This window comes from Sus scrofa, chromosome 6 (genome assembly GCF_054392235.1).
Source record: "Sus scrofa isolate SSC_HxYL_T2T_F1_AM1 chromosome 6, Sscrofa_HxYL_maternal_Yorkshire_Landrace_v2.0, whole genome shotgun sequence".
Classification (NCBI taxonomy): domain Eukaryota; kingdom Metazoa; phylum Chordata; class Mammalia; order Artiodactyla; family Suidae; genus Sus; species Sus scrofa.
Window position 1 is genome coordinate 27,258,573 of NC_139388.1, and position 24,367 is coordinate 27,282,939.

The following is a 24,367-nucleotide window of genomic DNA, read 5'->3' on the forward strand; positions in this document are numbered from 1 at the left end:
ACCTGCCTTATTTCCTTCGTATCTATGGGTTTTTACTGTTGTTACCCCCATTTTATAGGTGAAAAAATTGAAACTCTGTGGGGGTAAATAACTCACCGGAGGTCACACAACTAACCCTGACTCTCTGATCTTAGAGACAATCCGACTCTCAGGAGGACTTCCTAATTAGGACAGCCTTTCTCACAGACGAAAAAACAAAAACTCTATACTGTTTTCTTTGTTTCTCTGCCCCCAGAGCCTCCTGACTCTTGCTGCGCTTTGCACCAGGTCAGACATGTGACATGTGTTTGATTCAACGCTTGGCTTCCTTCTGCTTAGGATTCTTAGAGACACTGGATCTCACACTGCACCTTCTTGGAAGGTGCCTGCTGCATTCCTCTTCTGCAGGGACTGCAGAATTAAAGAGATTAATTTTGTGCAAACACCTGAATCCATGCATCCAAACGTCCTGATGGAGGCAGCTTCTGAGTCCCAGAAGACAGGCAGATCCATCTCATCATAGTCCCGAGTCACTGCTCACCACAACCCGAGTGAAGTGGCACGACCTCCTCACGGTCTGCACCCTCCTTGTCTCTGGGTGACTCTGATGAGATTCCAGGAGCGTTCTTGCCACTTCTAAGATGATTCAAAGCACAGATCCACCAAAAGAGTTTTGGAGAGATTGGTGAAGATGGTGCCACAGGCCATCAGTGTCCAGCTTCTAGTATGAAGATGAGAGGGACCACTGGGATGCTAAGGTCTCAACTAGTTTGCAAACATCCATCACTTGACTTTGCCTGAAATAACTTGGAAAAGAGGGATTCGAGAAGCAGAGGGCTGAAAAGGAGATATGGCAGATAGAGAGGTTTTTTGAGAGAGCTTTGGGTGAGATAGAAAATGTTGAAGTGAGATATACCATGGCCTTGGCTGTCTGTCCATTAGTGAGGGAGCAAGGGAACATGGAGCCACTCAGGGGACTGACAGAGTCACTTCACAGGGGCCTGCGATGTCACTTCACAGGGGCCTGCGATGTGTATCAGAAAAAAAGCCTGATCACCCAGGCAGAGGCAGGGCTCGCTGCTACAGCTAAGAAGTGCCGTTTTGGATTTGAAGTATTAATTCAATTTCCTTCTTCTCGAGTCACTTACCAGCTGTGAGGCAACAGGCAAATTAGTCAATCTTTCTCGGTCTCTGTTTTCTCATTTGAAAAATGAAGATAAAACGCTCCCTAGCCCAGGGCAAAGCAGTGGGGATCAAGCGATACAAAGACAGCATCCCTATGTGTCTGATACGTAGTAGGCTTCTTCTTCTACTTTTTTTCATCTTCAATCCTGGACCCATGAATGATGTATCTTTGAAACAAAATTCAACCCCCGCCTTAAGCTTGGAAGCCTGCACTCCGATCCTCACGTGTCTGGAGATCCATTCTTTCTTGAAAGCGCCCTGTGCCAGCCTCCCATCTATGTCATCACATGGCCTAGTCTGAGCCAGGAGCACCCACGGTTGGGAACCCTGATGAAGGGCCCTGCATGGCAGAAGAGGGTGATAACTGTTTCCATCGCTGTTGTTTTGCAATGGGCTGTTTTCCCTGGGAAGCTGGTACACATACCTTAACACCAGCTAGCACTTTTTGGGTTCACCTGTGATGATTTCTTCTAGTTCACAGATTTTCAACAACAGAACCACTGAACTCCAGAGTCGCAGAGCCAAGCTCCTCCCCCTAACTTCAGTTTACAAATAAGAAAACTGAAGCTAAGAAAAAAGGTGAAACTTGGCCAAGCTAACACTGTTGGAGGGAGCATTATTGAGACAAAACCATCTCTGCAAACTGGCTTCCTTCCAGGACCAAGATGAGTGGAAGCCTCCAGCCTCTGCCAAAAGGGGCCACTGTCCTTGCCAGCATGCAGAGCTGGGAATTACAACGGTGGCAGTCCCTAGCTATCTCCTGGAGGTATGCAAACAAATGTCATTATCAGTGATTCTAAGAATAAACACTTATTGAGTTATTACTACGTGCTAGTTACAGTGCTAGACATTTTACGTGCATAATCTCATTTGATCTTTGCAACAGTCCTAGGAGTACAGATAATGCCCCAGCACGAGGATGTCCATATCCTAATTCCCAGAATGTGTGAATGTCTTAATTTGTAAGGCAAAGGGGACTTTGCACTTGTGGTTAAATTAAGGGTCTTGAAATGGGCAGATTATTCTGGACTATTCCGGCGGACTCAGTATAATCACAAGAGTCCTTAGAAAAGGAGGGCAGCAGGGACAGAGACAGAAAGAGAAGATGGGAGGACGCAGAGGATGAGGAGATAAGCTTTGAAGACAGAGAAAGATGCCATGAGCCAAGGAATGTAGGAGACCTAAAGAACCTGAAAAAGGCAAGAAATAAGATCCCCCCTCACGACCTCCAGAAGGAACACAGCCCTCTGAACAGCTTGATTTTAGCGCGGGGGATCATTTGGGGCTTCTGATCTCCAAAACTAAGATCTCCAAAAATAAGATAAGCAGTTGTGTTGTTTTAAGTTCCTAGGTTTGTGGTAGTTTGTTATAGCAGTAATAGCAAATTAATACACCCATTTAACAGATGAGGAAGCTGAAGCTTTGTGGGGTTAAAGCTCTTGGTGGAAGTCACACATAGCCAGTTGTCAAGGAAGCTGAGAAGATGCACAGGGGGAGACCAGAGCTCCTGTTCCTCTGTGTCAAGCTATGTGCTACAGGAAGAGGAGGAAAGCACAGCTTCACAACTGAAAAAATGCAAGTCCTTCTTCAACCCTGGGAAGTAGTCAAAACAGTCAAAACAAAAAACCATGAGCACTCGAGAATTACTGTTCTGTTCAAAGTCACCGTAAGAGAGAAAACTGAAATTCCAACCCAGGTTACTCTGCCTGACAGCACTCCTGCCCCACACACTGTGCAGCCTCTATATTGCATGGGGCACTTTCACTGGCACTACCCTTCTGCAAAGAGCAGTACCCTGTCCCTAAAGCCAGCATGTGGGACCAGCAGAGCCCCGGGAAGGCCATGCCAAGTGCCACCTCCATAGGCTAACATTCAGGCCAGCTGGAGAGGACACCAACCCTCCAGGGTAAGCCGTGTGCAAGTGCTGTAACAAACCTAGCCAGACTCAGATTCCATCAGTCACTGCCAACTTCTGGTTACCTGACTCCAAATTTGGACAAACTTGGATGTTAGGAATTGCACAGATTCAGACGCTGCCACCACCACCACCCTGAGTCCTGTTCAGGAAGTCCCCTCTAAGTAATAGGCATTATTCTAAGTATGTTAGAAGCAGTACCTCCTTCCACTGTCACAAAAATCTATATAGAGTAGACACTGATTATTGGGCAATTATAATATTCACCCCACCGCTGACCAGATTTGACAAATTAGCAAAGAACAGCACAGAACAGTCACTTTCCAGCAAAAAACAAAATTAGAACCTAGCCACTCCCACTGCTGAGTCAGGTCACCAGTCCAGACCCTTCAATGCAGGGGGCGGGAGGGGAACACTGAAATAGGAAAGGATATATTTCAAGAAATATTAATCTTTTATTATTGTTATTTGTTACACTTTTAACTTCTTTAAAAGCTAAGAAAACTGTAATGAAATTGGAAAAGAGAATGTCTGCTGCTTGAGAAAGACTTCCATTTTTTAAACCTCAGCTCCTTTTTACTCTGCAAAGATCTAATTTTATTTACGCTTCCTGGATGCAGTCAAACAGCGGGGACTGCCGGGATTTGGGCTCTGGCGGGAGATCGCAAACAGAGCTTTTGTTTTGATCTCACTGCTTAGGTTAATGCATCATGATTCCTCCACAGGCTGTTTCCCAAGATGCTGTTATTCCAGTGTCTGCTGGGGAAGAAAATGTCCCCGTGAAAATAAATGATATGCAGCAGTATTTACAAATCCTGAGTCAGATTTCCATCCTGTCCAACAGGATGAGAATTTGACCCACTATTTACACTAGTAAGCTGAGAATGACATCAAAAGCTCTCTTATGAACTGCAGGGGAGATAATGATTTAAGTGGCTTGAATCTAGACGTGTGCTCTATAATATAAACGGGCATCGGCTCCTTCTACAGAGAAGAGAAACAGCATCGACTTCTGTCTTTAACGGACAAGACACCCAATTCTAAACCTTGTTTCTAAATGTCCATGGATCCCACATCTCTATGGTTACACTTAGAAATTCAGCTTGCCCTGGAGAATTAGGATGCATAGAAAGGTCCAGGGAGAAACAGAGCCATAAGTGGAGCTGGAAACACCCTGGAGAAGTGAATGCAGTGTTCTTTATGCAGCCGGGAAAGCAGACGTGACCTCCTTTCTCCCGGTCTTCCTTTTCCCTAAGACACAGGCCACCCCTGCAGATGCAGGCACACCTGTACTGATCACTCCTCAAAGGTATGCCGTAAGAACAGGTGAGAGAAAAAAGTGGCACGGCTGCTTTTAGGGGGCAGTCACTGTGACTGTTGCCATTTGTGTTCTTGCTGTTTTTTTCTGTGTTACATCTGTTCTTTGTTTTGTTTTTTGTTTTGTTTTTTTCTGGCCACCAGTGGTGTGGAGTGAGAAGCATCTGAGCACTGGAGCCAGAAGGGCTAGAGGTGAAGTCCCAGCCCCACTATTCACTACGGTTTCATGGGCAAAGCATGAACTGCTCTGTCTCTTCATTTCTTCATCTGTAAAATGGGCACATGCTTGCTTCCTTTCTATCAATGTTAGTCTGCCTCATCCCTTTTTTCTCTATTCGAACTAAGCACAATTCTCTGAACATACAATAAGATTTACTGCGATTGAGCACTTAAAAAAAATAACCGCTTTCTTGAGATGTAATTCACATAAAGTCCACTCTTCTAAAGTGCACAATTCAGTGTTTTTCGTAACTCTGCAAAGTTGTGCATCAATTCCTTGCTATCTAATTCTACAACATTTTCATGACCACCCCTTCCACAAGCAAACTCACGGCCATTAGCAGCTACTTCACTTAGAACACAGTTGACTAATCAACATCTTGTTCTTTTTCAAGGTCTGAGAAGTCTTCCCCAAAGTCCACATTGAGTTACTCCTGAGCTTACGATCAGCACTAAAGGGTCGAGCATTTGATGTACACCCCTCTGGGGCTTCCAGATTGACAGCTGAAATCTTCCCAGCCTTCCCAAATAGATGGTGTGTTCTTGGGGTGCAAAGTCTGTGTTGCCTGCATTTTCTTTCCTCCAGGACCTCAGCTCAGGGCGAAACACACAAATAAGCGCTCGTTTTGGTAAATGCCTGCCTCCTGACTGATTGGCCAATCACCACTTCTTTCGAAGACCGGCACGTTTGTCATCTGGCTGTGTCTCTGAATGCCAGTGCCTCCGCAAGCTGTCATGTTCCATGATTATTCTCCCCAAAGCATGTGCTGTTAATTTTTCATCTTAATGAACTGTCCAGTCGAGTTTAGCAACGGGAATAGTGATAGAAGCACAATAAAAATGGCTTATGTCTTGCTATTGTCAGAAACCTTCTCTCCACAACACCACCACATAATTGAAATAAAATATCTCAGTGCCTACAAACATCATTTGTCAAGAATAAAGTGGGGTAAGTGCTATTTCAAAAATTCATACTTGCAAGCTTTATAAACATGGATTATTGGAACGTTCTTCCAATTGATATCTGCTCAAGCATTTAAGTGCATGGCTGTTATTTTCTGTGTTTGCTTGAGTGAAACCACTTTGGGTACCAAGCTACATGTCAGCCCCAATTTTCCAGAGTATTACAGATGCACATTCTTTCCTGGTGGGAGAAGGGTCAGGCAAGCCAGAGCAGGCCCGAAAGGCCTGTGTTAATGCACAGATGCACACGTGGGAAAGCCATTATGCAGCTGTTGGCATCTCTGGAGTGGCGTGCTCTGGGAACTGATGCCACTCAAATCTGAATGATGGCCCAGGAGGAACTCAGAGAGAGAAAGAAAGAGAGAGAGGGGGTGGGAGGGAGAGAGGGAGAAAGACAGAGAGAAGCAGAATGAAGAAGAGAGAGATGTCTGAAGGTGCTTAGCAACCCAGCCCCATGCAAGAGCCCCTGCTCCAGCCCTCTGTCCCACACAGTTTTCTAAGGCAGACAACCAGCCAACATGTTCCTGTCAACCCATAACAGAAACATTCACGAATCAGGTATTGGCTTAGTCAATTATCCAAGAAATATTTACTGAACTACTAGCAGGGACCACATTGCTCTTGACGTGGAGGACAGAGGTGCGCACAAGGCAGACCATGTCTCTGAGCCTTGAGGGTCTCGGATATTACAGGGGAAACAGACAAGAAGAAAGTAAACCATGAAATAGATATGGTATTTACACATTATGAGGATGCCTGTGAAGAATAAGACAGAATGATGAAACATTGAATAACTGAACAGCTTTACAGATTGGGACTTCAGGAAAGACCCTAAATGAGGAGGAGCCAGGCATGGGGACCCACTGAGGCTGAGGGAACAGAAACGGCCAAGGTCCCAAGGCTTCTCCATTAGGCAGAGTGCCTGGGACCAACAATGTTTTTTAGTAGCTTACAAGAATGTTTCCGTTTCTTTTAAGGTCAGAAGGAAAATGGACCTTTGAGAGAAAAGATTATATGCATCTTCATACCAAGGCAGTGATAAAATGTTTAATTTTTTTATAGAAGAAAAGAGCTCATGAAGGCAACGATGTGCAGGGCTCATGAAGACACATCGAGACGCCCCAAGGAACCAAGGCACTCAGGGGTTGGGAAGCACCTGGAAGAGGACCCTCCTCAGCATCTTCAGATAACAGAGACTGAAAAGGAAGATTGCTGCAAGAGGACAGCATGTTAAGCGCCTTGACCTGCAGGTGCTCCCAGCAACGCTGCCGTGTGGACAGAATGCGGCTTCAGCAGGTGAGGGGGCGTGGGGGCTGGGTCATGTCAGTCCTAGGAGCCAGGAGGACCTTGCAGTTATCCTTCGAAGGACCCCAAACTCTAAAGCTTGGGCTTTTGGACCGAAGGAGTTTGACACACCTGGAGTTTTAGAAAAATCCAACCTGCTGCAGCTCAGTGGAAAACTGGGGAAGAGATGGCGGAACGGGATGTGCTCCCATGTTCCTGGTCCCCAGCCACCCTGGCCCTTCCCCTGTGAGCACAGTCTGCCCCTTGGGTACAGTGGGGGCCAACTCAGACTCTCAGCAAGAGTAAAATGCCCAAGCGACAGAGGCTTTTTCTTTCCCTGCCCAAAGCATGATGTAAATGGTTTGAAGGCAATGAATAACAATTCTCCTGGGTCTGTTTTTCAAGTGGAAACTCTGAAGGGAGATTGGAAGTGTTGAAAGGTCCAAAATAGAATTTTTTTTATGGACAGAAATGTGATACTTCAGGAAAGTTGTTAGACATTTATATAGGTTCCTTCTCACTAGCCCTTGCAAGTATGTGGCCAAACTTTTAAACATTTGTTTTCTTAAAAAAAAAAAAAAAAAAAAAAAATCAAAAAACCCATAAGAACTGTTGCTATGACAACCCAACATCTATTCAAATGGTGCTTGGATTCTAAAATTCAGAGCCTCTTGAAAAGATGAACTCACTGGCTCTGCTGGTTTTTCTAAAGCTTCCAAATGGAGGTATCCGCTCGGTGTCTGGTTGCAGCCCTCTATAGATCTTCAGCAGACGCAATTAATTGGTGGTAGATTTTAGAATGTCTTGTTACCTTTCCTTCTCTGCTCTCTCAAACTGCCTTGAGCTCTGAGTCCCCGACAGAGCACAGGGTAATGTGGGTTAGTAGCCTCGGGAGGAAACGGTGATCCTCTGGCTCAGGAATCACACGGGGCTGTGAGGGCTGACGGGCAGTGGCCTGGTTTTGTCCTGAAACATTCTGGGAGCAGCTCCCTCCTGATGGACCCAACTTAAGGAAACATGTAGACTCAGAAGGGGGTCAGGGGAGCACTCCTCACCACACAGGTGTTCCCTGAGAACAGGAACTGCAGTGATCTTAGTCACAGGTGCACGTGTGTATTGAGCAGAGTGTAGGCAGTCAGTAAATGTGTTTGATGTATGAATGAGTCAATTACTGAAGGGCCAGGAAGTCGTTCCCTGGAGATTCCGCCCACCACTCTCAGGTTCACCTGCCTTCTTCAACTTAGGATCGTCTGCCACCCCTTGGACACTGAGCACCCAGCCTGCAAAGAGCACGCCTATGCCTTGGGACAAAGCATGAAAGAACATCACAGTCTCTTTCAGGAGTTATTTGGTGAAGACTGAATACCTGAAAACAATCCTCCAGACCCAGATCACTTGACAGCAAAACTATATCATGCTGTCTTCTTGGGTTACTTCCTGCCTGTCATGGTATTCCAAAGTCCCTCTTACACTGAGTACAAACTATTCCTTGCCATGTAATGCATGGAGGAAATGCACAGATAACTTGAGCAGGGTTCCAGTGCTTTGATCTTTAAAAGGAGGGAATCTTACACCAGCCTTTGAGATGCCGTGTTGACTCTGACAAGCAAAAGAGAAAAGTCACATTATCTAAATGGCTGGTTGTCGGAAATGAAGTGATTAGATTTCAATAGGACTGTCTGTTCCCACCCTGGACCACTGAGCCCAGAAGACAAGGGTGAAGAGGGCATGTTCACCTGCCTGAGACTCCCATAACTTGATGAGCCAGGGAGAGATCCTTTCTCAAAGATGAGCACCAGGTGAGTGTCAGGTGGTTCTGACATCTCTATCCTGGGGGTGCATTTGCTGCTTGAGGCATCTCAGGGAAACTGACACAGAGAGGAACATGTTCTTGGTGTCCAGTACACCCTGGTTATCCTGCAAATAAGTGTGGGGGAGAGCGAGAGGAAGCTCACCTAGGTGAGTAACTGACAGTCTGGGTACCTGACACTGTAGCTGAATTAGCCATTAAATTCATACAGTCATTGCATAGAATGTGGGCAAAATGATTTTAAAAAATCAGCCACTCTAGATGAAGGGTTCACAAGAACTAACTGCACTATTTTTTTGCACCTTTTCTGTAGGTTTGAAATATTTTAACTTTTAAGTAAAGTTCAAAATCTGAGAACAAGCAATACAAACAAGGAGGAAAATTTAATAAAGTTTTCTTTTTAAAATCAAAGCATAGAACAGCATGCATACAGGTGTTTACAGTTGGATACCACCTACACAGACAAATGTAGAGAAAGTGTCTACATGGCTGTGTACAGCTGTAGCTTCATAACTGCCTGGAAGCTCTCTGGGTGGTCAGTCACATACATAACTGAAAATAGTGTTTGCCTCCAGGGAAGAAAATTGCGGGACTAGAAGATAGGAAATGAAGGATACTCAATTCTCTGCAGTCCTTGTAAATGTCTTATCTATTTAAAGATAAATATATATACATATAAATGAAAACAAACCACCTAGTCATGAAAATTTTGGCTCAAGAACCTCTGCACCTGTTCTCTTTGCTTGAAAAATCCTTCCTGATCATCTTCTGGTAAATTTTGTCTCATGCTTCACATCTAAACCCAAAGGTCACTGAAGCTTTCCTCTATCAGAGTTAGTCCCTGGATGCTCCGACAAACCCCTGGAGCTGCCACCGGGAAACTCTATGTCATGGATAAGTCTGCTGGACTGGCTCTATCACAGGAAGGGGTCCTCTTTGAAGATATGACTTTGGTACAATTGTCGTAATGATACATGTGCATCTGGTTCATCATTGCATTGGCACTTGGTCTAAAATAGGAATGGTTCTCAAGAGATGATTGATGAGTGAACCTATCCAGGATTCTTTTTGCCTCTCCCCATGGGTTACCTCTCACTCGGTGCAGACATTCAGCTGCACACTGCTGCATTAGCAGGAAGCAGCTAGGTCTGTCTCCTTTATAACCTATGTGGACAGGTAGGACCTGACCACATACTAAAAGAACCGTAATGTAACTTCCCTCCAACTTGGTAAAGACCAGAAGGCAGGATACAAGAGGGCTAAGAGAAACACACCACAGGCACTGTGATACTGCACTGGGGCATGAAGGCCGTGGCTCTACACACTGCTCATCGTGTAGCCTTCTGCAAGTTCATTCCCCTCTCTAAACCTCAGGGTCCTCGTTATAGAAGAATCAAGATGACAGCAGTCCCAAAGGATTGGACGTCAAACAAGACAATGAACTGTAAAGATGTAGCACAGCGTCTGCACACGGGCATCTCATTAGACATCATTTCTCACTGTTCGGATCAGGAGTGGTCTCTGTGCTTTGTTCACCATTCCTTATGTAAAGCAAGATCAGAGAGCCACAACCTCTGTTGAAGTTTGTCCTTCAGCACTGATTCTGGCAAAGGTAGGACATTTAAGTTGCCTGGCACAGGAGAGCTTCCTGTAACTCTTAGCTGACTGCGTTGGTGACAGTCACATTATATTCACTAAAGATCTGCAAAGGAATCTGCAAGTGAACTGAGTGTCTGTTTATGATTCTCATGGCACCAGCTACAGACAGATAGTTGGCCTCTTTCTCCACAGTGGCCTACATCCCAAAATAGGAAATGTGCATTCACAGACAGGCCCAGCAGGCAGAGGGGGTTAGGAGGCAGGCTGCCAACATTTCAAACTGTCAGGGACAATGCAGAGCTCCAGCACAGGTGAGCTGTCCCCCAAGAGGCTTTTTAGGATTGGCTTTTATGCAAATGAAGGATAATTGGGTGACCTGTGATGAGCAGTCCCCGCTGATTATCAGTCAGAAGGGTCTCAAGGTGTGTACACTTTTCATGAGTATAAGAGCAGATGCTTTTCACTTTAAGCTATTTGTATCTGTGCCCCCGTGAGAGTTCTGTCCCCTAGCTACTCAGGTCATTCCTTTCCTGTTCCAAGGAGGTGCCTACGTAAGACAGAGGTACCAGGAATGGAAGTTCAAGTGGATTCCTTAGAAGGCAGCCAGGAAGCTGATCCTGTAAGTCCAGAACCTTCACTACCAGTTATTAAAAGTCTTGCGATGTCTATCTCCCCTCCCTCTCTTTTCCTTTCCTATTCAGATTTTGAGTGCTTTATAGAGAGCTCCTGGAAGACAGGGAAAGTGCTTTTCATCCCTGCATCGATCCCAATACGTCACAGGCACCTGTGCAAGAAACGCTGGCATCCTGAATGGACTGGGGATCAAGAATCTGAGTCTTGAGCTAAAGTTGTAGGTTAGTTTCATTTTGTTCTTCTAAAACTTTACAGTCTGATTATGAACAAGGCCTTTCCTCCCTCTAGACCAAAAAAAAAAAAGAAAAGAAAAAAAAATTTCTGTCTAAAACAAGATTATCCTGAAAGATCAGGGGGCTGTTCCATCTGTACCAGGCTGCGATTTTTTTAAAGGTGCTAGAAATGTTGGAATAGTTTACCTTCCTCTCCCTACCCCAGTTTATAGTACTGAATAAAAGCTATGCAATACTCTTCAACAGGCTGTTCTTAATTTCTAAGTGGAAAGAAAAAAATCTCACCGATTTCCTCGAAGAGAAAGTAAATTGAAGTACTTTCTATTTAACTTCTGACTCTGTCTCATTGATACCTCATTCTAATTGTCCCTATTATCTAGAAAAATAGGAAATGTCAGCCACACATTCTATTGAAGAATTCAAAGGGCCGATAAAATGAAGAGACCCATTTGGCTTGGCAGAAATGAGACGATCATCATTCACAGGCATTTCCACAGGAGGGATGTGTTTCCTCTGCTGAGCCAGGCTTCAGAGCAAATTAGCGCAAAATATGCTAATGGGAGAGGAGTCGGCCACATCATTTCCAAATCACATTGGAAACATTGGTACATTTGCAAGGAAGTGCGACTCTGCTTCCACCAAGAGTATTTTCATTCATTGGTTTATTCCCGTGAGAAACATTGAAATTTTGTCTTCAAACAAACCCACAGTTTTGGTGTAAAATCACCAAAGATATACATGTCTCAGTCACAGGGCTTACCCCGTAAGTTAAAAAAATACCTTGTTTAGGCTGCAGGAAAACTCTCCAGCCTTACATGGAAGATACATGTATATATTTTTCTTTTGACCATAACAGACAAGATTCATTTATGGAGAAGACACAAGAGGGGAGTGGTCAAAGATAAAAGCTCTAGCTAAAGTCAGACTTCCAAGGATAAAAATGTCCAAGGATAAAAGTATGGCAATATGGCCAAAGGCTAGTTACTAATCTTTATAAAACTCGTTTTTCTCATTTGTGATATCTTGGAGATAAATATAAATATATATGTATTTTTAATCTTGACTGTTTGTAGTTCCTATCACATTAGGTTTTTACAAGGATTAAGGGAGGTGACACCTTTAAAGACCTATGTGCCTGACCTATCGTAAGTAATCAATACCTGTTAGCTACCAATGCTGTAACTTTTCTCTCTGTGGTAACATTCGCTCCCACTCCTCACCTTCTATTCACCATACTTAAAGTCCATATTTCTATGTTAAATAAATATTTATTGAGAACCTACTTTGGGCCAGATACACTGCTTGTGATTGGGAGCCTGGTTGTCCCCAAAATAAGGCCGATCCTTAAGAATCTCCAGGTCTACCTGGGAAGACAGACAACTAAAGAGATAATTACAACCTAATCTGGGAATCCCAGTAAAGGGTGTCATCTCTGACTACTGAAGTCTAGGAGACCCATAGCTCGGTGTTGAGGGATCAGAACTCCTTAGGGATAGTGAGGCCCAAGCTAAGGTATAAAATGTGTGAGAGTTAGCTTGGGAGGGGAGGGTGATTGCAGGCTTCAGGGAAATAATGGTTGTGCTTTTTGATGGATTCTCAGGTAGACATGTATAGGGAGGGCTGGGTGTACAGAGAGAGAAGCTGAGAGTGAGTCTGGACAGCAGAACAATGGCCCCATCGATGAAGGGTCCTGGAAACTTGTTAGGGAGTTCAGATCTCTAACACTGAAAGGGATTAAGTAGGGAAGCGGTACAGCATCTTGATTTAGGGATGTTGTATGAAAGGTGGATCATGCTGGAGTTGATTAGGGGAAAAGTACTCCTGGAGCAAAAAGATCTGTTAGGTGGAAACTACAGCAAAATCTTGGTATGCATATGGATAGTGGCAGTGGAGATAGAGAGTGTTTCTGACCTGAGTGAATTATGATGCTGTTGCTGAAATGTGGCACATAGGACAAGGTAAATGTTCAGAGGAGGAAATAATGACTTGCATTAGGCCCTGCATTTAAAGCACCTGATGGACATTCATGTGGAGGCAAGCCACCGACACATGGAAGGATGGGCCTAGGACCCTAAAGTATGCAAAGTCCTGCTGGCGGAAATAATTCTTAAATTTCTATCTGAATGTTTGGACATCCTGTGAACATAGCTCTAGTTACCACTGAGCACCTGAAAGAGGTAAATACATTTATAGACTCCTAAAACTTAAGAACTGTTTGATCCTCTAGGGCCAACAACCACTTTGGCCTAGAAAAGAGCTCATTAACCTAAGGGCACAAAATAATGATTGGCAGAGTTGGGTCTTGGAGTTGAAGTCATCCTCTAGCTTATGATCTAGTGCTTCCTTTTTTTTTTTAATACCTGTAACCATGGCTTATGGACATTCCCATGCTAGAGGTTGAATCAGAGCTGCAGCTGCTGGCCTACACCACAGCCACAGCAATGTTGGATCTGAGCTGTGTCCATGAGCTACACCACAGCTCATGGCAACACTGGATTCTTAACCCACTGAGAAAGGCCAGGGATCAAACCTGCATCCTTATCCTTAGCTTAACCCGCTGAGTCACAATGGGAACTCCATAGTGCTCTGTCTTTTGAGATCTAAAATGTTCAGTCTCCTAGCCATCTCTTTTTCCTTGTGGGATGCAAGCTACCTTTTACATATTTAGAGATTTATTTTTGGAAGAAGCAAAAGGGGATAAGAACATGGCAATTGTCTTAGTCAATCTGTCCAGCTGAGTTCTTGCTAAGGAATTACAATCTTCTTCAGTTCCTTCTTTCTCCTCTGAACTTTTTATAGTCAAAACAACAACAACAACTACAATCATCATTATTATAAGACACATGATAGGTGCTCCATGAAAAGAGCCCAAGAACAGCAGTGAATAATCACATTCCACAAAGCCCGAAACAGGAGGCCTACTTTCCTCTCAAATTCTGCTCTGGATTTGGTGAAGGTTCAAACCAAGACAGGTTTGTGCTCTGGACCCGGAAGCCATCATTCCCTTCTGCACAAACAGAGTAACATCTGAAACACTCAGTAACACTGGTCCCCCTTACCTTCTTCACCCATTGGATACTTGCTGCCAATTTCTATAACACAAAACTCCACCCATCTGATTGGTCAGTCAACAAATGGCAACAGGAATGATCGTCCCAGGGCCACTGAGTCGAATATACAGTGATTTCTGCAAAAAGGGAAAGGATCATTAGTAACCCAGAGGTGACATGAATCAATAAAGTGATGCACTACTAGACACTGGGGGTTCACAGGTGCATAGGTCAGGCTTTTCTTCTAGATAATAACAGTCCAGGTGTAAAAGAGAGACATAAACAAATTATCACAGTTGTGTGCAAAGTTTGAAAAACATGTCATGGATTTAGAGGTACCACAGGATGGTGTGATTAACCATTGTGCATTTGGTACTTTGATAACAAAAATAAAAGCAGTCATATATATATAATGTCTTATAAAACACTACATAAAAGCTTCCATTGTGGCACAGTGGAAGGGAATCCAACTAGGATCCATGAGGATGCAGGTTTGATCCCTGGCCTCGTTCAGTGGGTCGAGGATCCGGCATTGGCTTGCGCTGTGGTGTAGGTCGCAGACACAGCTTCAATCACGAGTTGCTATGGCTGTGGTTCAGGCCGGCAGCTGCAGCTCCAAGTTGACCCTTAGCCTAGGAACCTCCATATGCTGTGGGTGTGGCCCTAAAAAGACAAAAAAATAAACCAAACAACAGAAGAACCCTAAACACTATGTGCTTTGTACGCATTTGCTCTAACACTAACAACAAACCTGTAGGGGAGACATGAAGTCTTAGAGCCAGCTGCTGGTAGAATTCACATTTTACTGGAGTCCAAAGCAAGTTCCTTCCCTCCTAAAGGAAGAAGCACTGTTCTGGGGCTGTCAAATCCTGGAGGAATGACAGACTCAAGGGCAAAGAGTGACAGTGGTGGCAGTAGTGATAGGAGATGTCATCTTCATGCCGGCAAAGCAGAGCATTGGGCTGACAGAGCTGCAATTCTTTATCAAGACTACATTCCTCTCCGCCCCCCTCCCGCGCGGCACCACAGTCTAGAGTTCTGTGTGGGGGCTGTGTTCTGCCTGGATTCTGGTCTGATTCATCTTCATATCTCCCAAAGTGTCTAACACTTTTCCTAGCCCAGAGCAGCTGTTCAATGTATATTTGCTGAATGAATGAAGAGAGAAACATGGAGTGTCTGAACAGCTGTCGTCTTTAAAAACCGAGGCACCGAACCAAGGAAGGTGCCGCTGGCACGGCTTCCCTAACACAACAGCATAAAGGAGTTCTTGAATGTCTTTCTCTCTAGAGCTCCTACCTTCTAGGATCAACTCGGGCTGAATTAAGGGCTTAAACAGCTTCCAACTTTGACTTTATTACCCTTCAGTTTTTCCCCCAAATCCGCTTCTCCTTGCCTCATCTTGCTTCCACCCAACAGCTCCTCACACACAATGACTTCTCCAACAACAAGGAAAACAGCAACATGCGAAAACCCTGTCTGGTGAAGGGCTGAAGGTGAACTGTAAATCTACTCAAATCTGTCCATGGCACCTTGGTTTGGTGACTGTAGCAAGAACAAGAAAACTGTCCCACTATGTGCTATTTCCAGGATATAGCGCTACAGTTATACCCAGATTCACATGGAGTCATGAAGAAAAAGCCACAGGGGGCAGCTATTATGGTGCATAAGGAAGGACCCAACTTGCAACCACATTACATGCTGTAGTAGCCAGTCTCCAGAAGTGGCTACTCCCATGAATCTCATGCCCAGGTAGTCATGCCTTTGTGCAGCCCCCCTTCCATGGTTGCCCCTGGGTAACCAATGAACCACAGCAAAAGCGATACTACATGATTTCAGAAACTGAGTCATAAAAACCTCTAACCTCTCTTATGTTTTTGGAAGGCCTGCACTGGGAGAAGGAGGCTGCCATGTCTGAAGTCTGAATGCTCTAGACCTCTGTGCTGTGAAGAAGCTCCAGCTAGCCATGTGGAGCAGCTGCACAGACAGCAGAGAGATGGCCAGCCATCTCTAGCTGTTCCAGGCATCCATTCTGAGGAGCCAGACAGTGAGGGAAGACGCAGTCTTGGACATCCAAGTCAACTGTAGGAGGTAATGATAAATAGCTGTTATAAGAACGCTAAATTTGGGGGTGGTAGGTCACCCAGAAATGGATAAGGGGAACACCATAACCAGGTACAGAATGGACATTTGCTGCAGTCCTCACCAGTGTATCCTCTTTAAGTGTATATACCCACTCTGGGTATCATGACCCCATCTGGCCATCTCACCCCACCACTCAAAAGGGTCAAACTCTTGCCCAGAGTTTATAACACCCAAGGTGGGATCAGAATCCAGCAGTTCGGACTTCATTGCTTGTGTTTCTTCTAGTTTCCTCTTCTGGTCTCCAGTCAGTTCATGATACAGCTGTAACTGTGGCCAGTGTGTTTCTAAAAGTTTACATCTCAAATCTATAAAAATAAATTGAACTCCCACTTTGCCTTGCAGTTCTTTACCTCCTGTAAAGAACATCTTCTGTAAAACTCCTTTCAGCTAAAGCTTGCACTGACCGTTAACAGCTTTGGAAGGAAGGCAAAAGTAAATGGGTGAATTTTGATCACTGCAAACATTTAAGAAAGAGGGGCTTTGGGTTCTGTGGACCATGTTGGTGTAGAATTACCCCATGTTTCTTAGAAAAAAGTGAACAGAAGAAATCTAAATGGTTTTGTGCTTTTAACAAAGTCGACAGGAAAAAAAGCGTTCACTGGGTCTGAGAAGGCTGGGCAGCTCTTCTGCAGACGTTCTCTTTCTGCACTGGCGGTCTCCGTTGCCATGTTCATCTTCCCTCTTCTCCTCCCCCACCCCTCTCCCCCCATCTCGTGACTCTGTGAGACCTGGAATCATGTGTTCCCTTTTGAGACCAGAAAATACAGCCCAACATTGCTGGACCCACTCCCCCCTAGTCTCAGGGCATCTCTCCTTCATTCCCCAGGGCCTGCATGCCATCAGTACGGAGCCACTGCCCTCGCCAGCCTCTCCATTGCTGTGCTCAGCCACCCACAGTACTGAGCCTCTTGGAGACCCAGACACTCCTTGCCGTATTTTAGTTCCCAGAGAATGAGAAGTTAGGAGAACACCACAAACCCAGAGGTGTAAAGTGGGATGGAGATAATGCTGGGCGCACATATGACAATCAAGGAGAAAACCTGGGGAAGGATGAGGATGTGATTGTGGCCGATTTCTTTCGCTGAGCTCTGACTGTACTGAAGGCTGGGTGCATGCAAGGCCACATGCTTCGTTTTGACCCACTGCCATCCCTCTCTCAGGATCTCTGCTCCAAATCAAATGGATCATAACTCTCCATGTGTGGGTCCTCTTCTTGATTGTGGGCCCAGCCAGGCCAGGTGTGTGCCAGGACATTGTGGATAGCACACCGACTACAGAAACAACATAGGGCACTGTGGGGGAGGTTGAAGGCTGAGAGTATATGTGAATAGATTCCAATGGTCCCCACCCCACTCCCTCTATCAGTGCATACATCAGGATCCTCAGGCCGCTTCTTGTGTATATAGGACTGACACAGGGGTGATGGGTTAAAAGGGAAAGGGCTGCCATTGAACGGAAGAGGGTGGGCCAAGGAGAGGGTGACAGCTCCATTTTACAGATGAAGAAACTGAGATTAAATGGTAAATATCCCAATGCATAGAGCAAGGGAGCAGGGGACAAAGCACTGAAAAATCTACGCCTCTCCTGCCAGCACACAATGAGACCTCCTTCCCAGGGTGAATCATGCCTATTCCTCTGGGATGTGATCACAACTGATTTTTACTTTTTGGTAAAATACCACAACAGGGAATTTGAGATCTTGTGGTATGGAGCTGATGAATACAAACTATCATTAAATATGTTACTATTAAATAAAGGACATATCAGGTTTTTGAAGCTTTTGTTGGGCAAAGAAGTTAAGCAAAGGCCATATACTTTTCTGTTGGTCTAGGAATACCAAATTGTCTTGCTGATGTTTGTGCTTTTCTTGCTCTGCAGGCAGGAGAAGGGGCAGCACATGGGCAGTAGAGCCTGGGTGCCCTGCAGATGGGGGCTTCTTCCTTTTATGGGTGTTACATGTTCCTGACATCATTAAAGGAATGAATAAATCCAATTAATACTCACCATTGGGTGTTTTTCTTTCCTGTTATCACCAAAGTTCCAAAGCCATATGGTGAAGCATATTTCGTGAGATAGTTTTGTAGATTAAGAATTTTTTTTTTTTAAAATGAGGGAAGCAGTAAGCTATTGAATGTGAGGGAAAAGGACTTGAAATCCAGGCTTAGCCTCTTCCAAGCTAGTTTGACTTTGGCAAGAACTCTTTGAGCCTCAGTTTCTTCACTATAAAATGAGGATAGTAATAACTCTTTTGAAGGATTATTGTGAAGAATAGCAGTAATAAATGCAGTACCTCAATTAGAGCAGGCACTCAATGTTTAGTAGCTGTGATTGTGAGATGGTAGAGATTGTGCTTTTTCAATTGCACATGGTTAAAAAATAAGTTTTACCTTTTATTGTATATTTGCTATCCACAGAGCCTATGGTAGATGGCTAAGCATTCATAAATTATGGATTAACATTCATATATTTTCATACATTAATATACACTCATGGAATATAACTCTATAAGCATTTTCCACACCACGCCTTTTCATATGTAGAAACTGAGTTTTCAAAGAAGTTCAGAGAGTCCTCAAAGTTCAACGGCTCAGCTTAGACCACTGTTCCCAAGGACATTCAGGACTGCCAGCTGCCGACAGCTCAGGGCTCCCTGCGAAATCTCCAAGGCCAGCTACTCACTGCCTGTGCAAGGACGACGCCCAATGCCTGGCTGTAATTACAAGAAAACATCCATAAAGAGTTCCTGGGCTCCAAATGGATTTGACACAGTGGCCCTTTAAATCAAACTCTTAACACGATTATCTTTATTTCTCTTTAGTAGTTTTTCTAAGTAAGCCATGCCTTTAGAGGCACCTAATGCAAAGTGACAACCTTCGCCATTTTCCAAAGCGCGGATGGACTGGTGTAGAGGGTCCATTGTCACCATGGTAATTACCGCACAATACCTGACGGCCAACGGACAGTCAGGAGGCGCAGGCAGCAGCTGAATCCGGCATTGTCCGGGCCCGATAAAAAGATTAGAAGCCCTGAAAAGCGGGGGAGCAGGATCTCACAGCTCTTTCGCTGGGCCCTGAAAGGCCCATTGTGCTGTCACCATAAATTCTGGGTTCCCCGGGCACTTGACAACTGAAGCCAGGGACAATAGAATTCTTGTGTCCAACAAAACGCTCCTTGTCCAGTGTCAGTCTTATCAGCCGCATTTACAAATGTCTTTCGTTGTACCCAAATAATTCCCTATCAGAAGGGCTATTGGGAGCAGAACTAAATAAATATTCACAGCCTTTGTAATATCTTTGGGAAATGAATAAACAAACAGTCATCTAGCATATGAGCAAACCTCCTGCTACTCTACATTTTATCCCTATTTCTCGCCCAAATGATGGAGTTTCACTTTCTCCCCTTTAAACATATTAACAATTGCAATACTGGGAGCTCCAGTTTTATCTGCCACCCACTGCACACCCCCAATCTATCTAGCCTTGGAACTTCTAGGTGCACTTTTCTTTTAATTAATCTTCCCAGTAGCATCGGGTGGAACTTGTTTTATCCCGTTCCTACCACCTAAAAGAGACAGGAATTAAAGCTCAGAGAAGTTAAATAATCCGCCTAAGATAACAAAGCTAGTTAGCAGAATGGGAATTCACATCTAGGTTTCCCTTGTTCCCCAGGATGTGCCTTCCCACTTTGCCATGATGATTTCTCTACTGAATAAAAAAGGAATACAGTGTCCGAAAAGGGGGAAATGCTAAACACAGTCACACATACATGAGTCTATTCATATTGTTATCGAAGCTGGGAACACATAGGAGGAAATAAAAGGCTTTTCTCCAGGACCTTATGTTTTCTTTTTGCCCTAAAATAGCAGCAATTTTACTTTTTAAGGTTTTTTTGGGGGGAGTAAGAAGGAGGTGGCAAACATTAAAAATAAATATAACCCAACATCAGGAGAATTTCAGGGCTGTCCATTGGGTGACTTGGTAAAGTGTCAGAAAGAATCGATGAGATAAATCAAGCAAGCAGGGCACACACAATCACATCTACTGTGGAACGACATTTACCTCTTTTTCAGCAGCTTATTTAGCTTCTTTGTCTCCTTATTTTGAATGAACAAGTATCTCAACATTTGACAGTAACGTACATGACAAAACAGAAACTTCCATCCTGGGAGGAATCATTGACGAGCAGGATGGCAGTTTTTACAGGAAAAATCTGATCCTCTCTAAGCTCTACCTGTTTCCATACTACAGGGTCAGGAAATACCTGCAATGGTCAACACAGCTTCTACATTTCTTCCCGGTCTCTCCCTGTCTGCACCGCCTGCCCAGGTAAGACCGAGCTGGTGTGCTGTGCACCTCTGTTCCTCTCTAAAAATACTGTTCCCTAATTTGAACTCTCGTCCCATTCACTGTGGGCTTCTAGATTTCCTCTGTACTCCAAATTATTTCTTGATTCCTCCCACGGGTGGAGTTCTTTGTCATTATGGCTGTCTACCCCTTCCAGCATTGCATCCGAGGAAGCTTTGAGCTCCTTGAAGACGGAAATCACATCTTAGAGTCCTTTTAATCTGGCCTGGGTCAGCCTGCTAAGCCTTTAAAGGGAGGCCTAATGGAGAAATGGTAGAGGTGAAACAGAGAACCACCCTTGGACTGTATTTTAAACTTTAGAAACACTAAAAATCTATTGCCTGTTTATCTACTTAATGTCAAACGGCAGGTAAAATTTGTAATTTTTTAAGGACTATAATAATGTACTCACTCGGCCTAAATTATTCAGCCTTAGTAAAAGCAATGTGGAACTGTTCACTTTGTCTTCTAAAATAGCCAAGATCAGTACAATAGGCTATCATTTTGTAAACAATTGGCTATTAACAAGACTGGGTAACCAATAGGTACTTCCTGAGTGACTGACAGTAAATCCATGTGTTTGTACAAGTACCGGGTTTGAAAAAGTGTGATCAATATTTCCCAAATACTCTGATGCTGAGTGAAGCATTTAATCACCTTCGAGGATTTAAGGGCATGACCATAGCCATGTACACACGAAGCGAACTCTTTCAGCTCTTCTACACCCCCAAGGAGCTGTGTGTCACATAGACACAACTTAATCCAAACAGGTAAGATGATTTCTAACATTTATTGAGAGTTTGCAGTGTGCCAGGTCCTGGGCTAAGTGCTTGCCCATGGACTGGAATTTAGTGCTATGAGGTTTTTTTTGCATGACTAGAAAATTGAGGCACAGAAAGGTTGAATAAGGTTTCCTTCATTCACGAAGCCACCATATGGTGAGGCCAGGAGAGGGACACAGCCATTTTGAATCTAGAGCAATTCATCCAACAGCTACACTTAACTGCTTTCTCCAGACATAAATTAGGGCACTAATTTAGGGAAGGAGTCCAATGACTTTTTTTTTTTTAATGATCAAGGACTGCATCGTTTTACCAGGCTACTGAACTATCGAGAGAGAGGGAGAGAACACAGACACTGATGGAGCACCACTCCCAAATGAAATGATGAACAGCAAGGACCTTTGACTATAATCCACAGCCTGAAACTGTATCTCTAATGTTTTATCAAATCGGGACATCTTCTATACAGCCAAGAAAGACACTTATTTGCAAATCTCCATGTTCACAGAGTCAGAAACGTATTCACATGCGCGTGTGCACACACACACACACACACACACACATACACACACACTGATGTTTTCGCTATGTGCTAGAAACAGTCACAGCCTCCTACTATCTCCCAGTAAAAAGAGTAAGCAGCACTGTCCGTAGCAATGAGACTGATTTATGATATAATAGAAGAGGGCCATTGTGCTCAGAAAGAACCAAAACAAGGCTTCTCAGAATTAAGTGAGACTGTCCTTTTGCAATGTGAAATTAAGTTAAAGAAAGGAAAATGCCATTTTGTTATCTACCTCTCCTTAGACACATACTCTGAAGATATAAGCTGTACAAATTCAAATCATCTACAAGCTCCATAAGGGCAAGAAACATGAATCTTTTCTTGCTGACTGTAATCAGGTGGTCAGAGGCACAAACGCTGCTCCCAAGTAGCATCTGAACAAATGATTCAGCAACTAAGGGAGTGAGTCCCTCACGCCCAAGTCCCACCTGTATACACTGTATGCTGCTGAAGACCCACGAGGGTGGTGATATGTAATCTTCTTCAGGCACAAATAGGAACTTGGGGACAGAGAGGCTGATGCGAGCCAGCAAGCCATTCTAGCGGGTGCTCTGGGTCCTTATCACACCTCATTAAGTACACTGGATTTATTCAGGGTCAGCAGGGGAAGCGGGCCATTAAAATGTTTCGGCAATAGTTTGCTGCACTTTATTGGGGGAATAACATTCTTCACTCGTGTGCACAAATTCTGACATTCTTCAAGATCCTGGGAAAAATCACGTGCCAACTTCACGAATCTAATAATCTCATAGAAAGCTTTATCTAGGCTGTACCTCTAGGAGTCACCCCCCAGGCATATGTACACACACACACACACACACACACATACACACACACTCTGAGTCCCACCTGTTCCCATGTGGGCTCTACTCCCACCAGCTCAGTGACTTAGGATTGTTTCCTTACTTGTAAAACCAAAGTTACAAGAGCCCACAAAGCTGTGTAGTGGTGAGGACACATGTGCAAACTGCACTGTTGTTTCTGGCACAAATTGTTCAGTAAATATTAGTAGACATCATCACGATCAAAAAACTATCACTTTTCTGTTAAACAGCCTCTATATAAAGACATAAAAAATTAGCACAATCCCTGACACAATAGGGGCCCAACAAATTACTCTTATTATTATTGGCCTTAAGTGACAATGAATCAGGAAGCAGAGAAGTACCTTTGCGTTATATTTCAATCCTCATATCTGTGATGGGACCGTCTCCATTTGCAGTGATTCCTGAACAAATCTCTCTTTTAACAGAAAAGGCAGTCTCAGGCTCAGAGTAGCTTCAATTAAATTGTTTCCTTTTCATCTTATCTATTTTGGGGCTACTCTCTATTTATGACAAGAGGTACTAGTTTGCCATCAATGATAATGATATAATTTTCTTCAAAAATATTTAAGAGGGAGTTTCTGTCATGGCTCAGTAGTTAACAAATCTGACTTGGAACCATGAGGTTGCAGGTTCAATCCCTGGCCTTGCTCAGTGGGTTAAGGATCCAGCGTTGCTGTGAGCTGTGGTGTAGGTTGCAGACACGGCTCGGATCCTGCGTTGCTGTGGCTCTGGTGTACGCTGGTGGCTACAGCTCCGATTGGACCGAATGCATCAAAAACAAGTATTAAGTAAATAACAGAGTGGGCAGTACCCAGACATGGTGAAGAAGGCCCTGAATGGCTGAAGGATGCAGGGTGCTAATCCAGTGTGCTGCAGTTCATGTATGAAGGAGAGACCAGAGTGGAAAGTGGGTGAGGAGCATGGTCCACAGAGACCCTGCCCCTGGTACCCCTGCTTCGTCTGTAGGATGCTCATCAATACCAGGTGTCAGATCAGGTGTGTGGAGGGACGGCAAGGAGTGACAGTGTGTCTCTTCCAAGGGCAGAGACCGAATGACAGGCAGAGACAAATGTCAGTCACCACCTGGTGGTGGGAGCAGAGCTTAAGGACTCCCAGGAATCTAGGTCTTCCTGGAGAAGAAATTAGGTTGAAAACTCACTGGGCACAAAATGTACCCTGCCTCTCTCTCTAATTCATGTCCTGTATTTTGTGCACCCTCATTTCCTTCCAAATGACTGCCTGCAAAGAGGCATATAGGACAGAAACATCCCGTATTGCTTTGTATCATAAAAGTGAGAAAAGGAGAAATGACAGCATAAAATAATTTGAACAAAGGTTCAAAGGCAAAGCTCTGTCTAAGAAGCCATGCACTTGTCAGGGCAGGTCGCAGAAAGGGACAGGAAAACACACTCAGGTGCAGGCCCACGTGCCCACGTGGCCCTCAGTGAGAACACAGCCTTTCCAGAGCCGGATGCCAGATGGTTATTAATCCCATTGGTTCTCAGAGAGATGACCCTGCCT

The 24,367-nt window shown here is 44.4% G+C and overlaps 1 protein-coding gene across 16 annotated transcripts in view; it reads right to left on the minus strand.

Moving 5' to 3' along the window:
* The window catches only part of CDH11 (cadherin 11), a 152,405-nt gene that overhangs the window by 75,935 nt on the left and 52,103 nt on the right, over positions 1 to 24,367 (minus strand). For 13 of the 16 annotated variants that reach the window (XR_014804892.1, XR_014804891.1, XR_014804890.1 and 10 more), the window contains 1 exon segment: positions 14,197 to 14,324. The exons of 1 other annotated variant lie outside the window; for it this stretch is intronic. The gene's annotated coding sequence lies outside the window, so the exon portion shown is untranslated. 16 annotated transcript variants of the gene reach the window in all.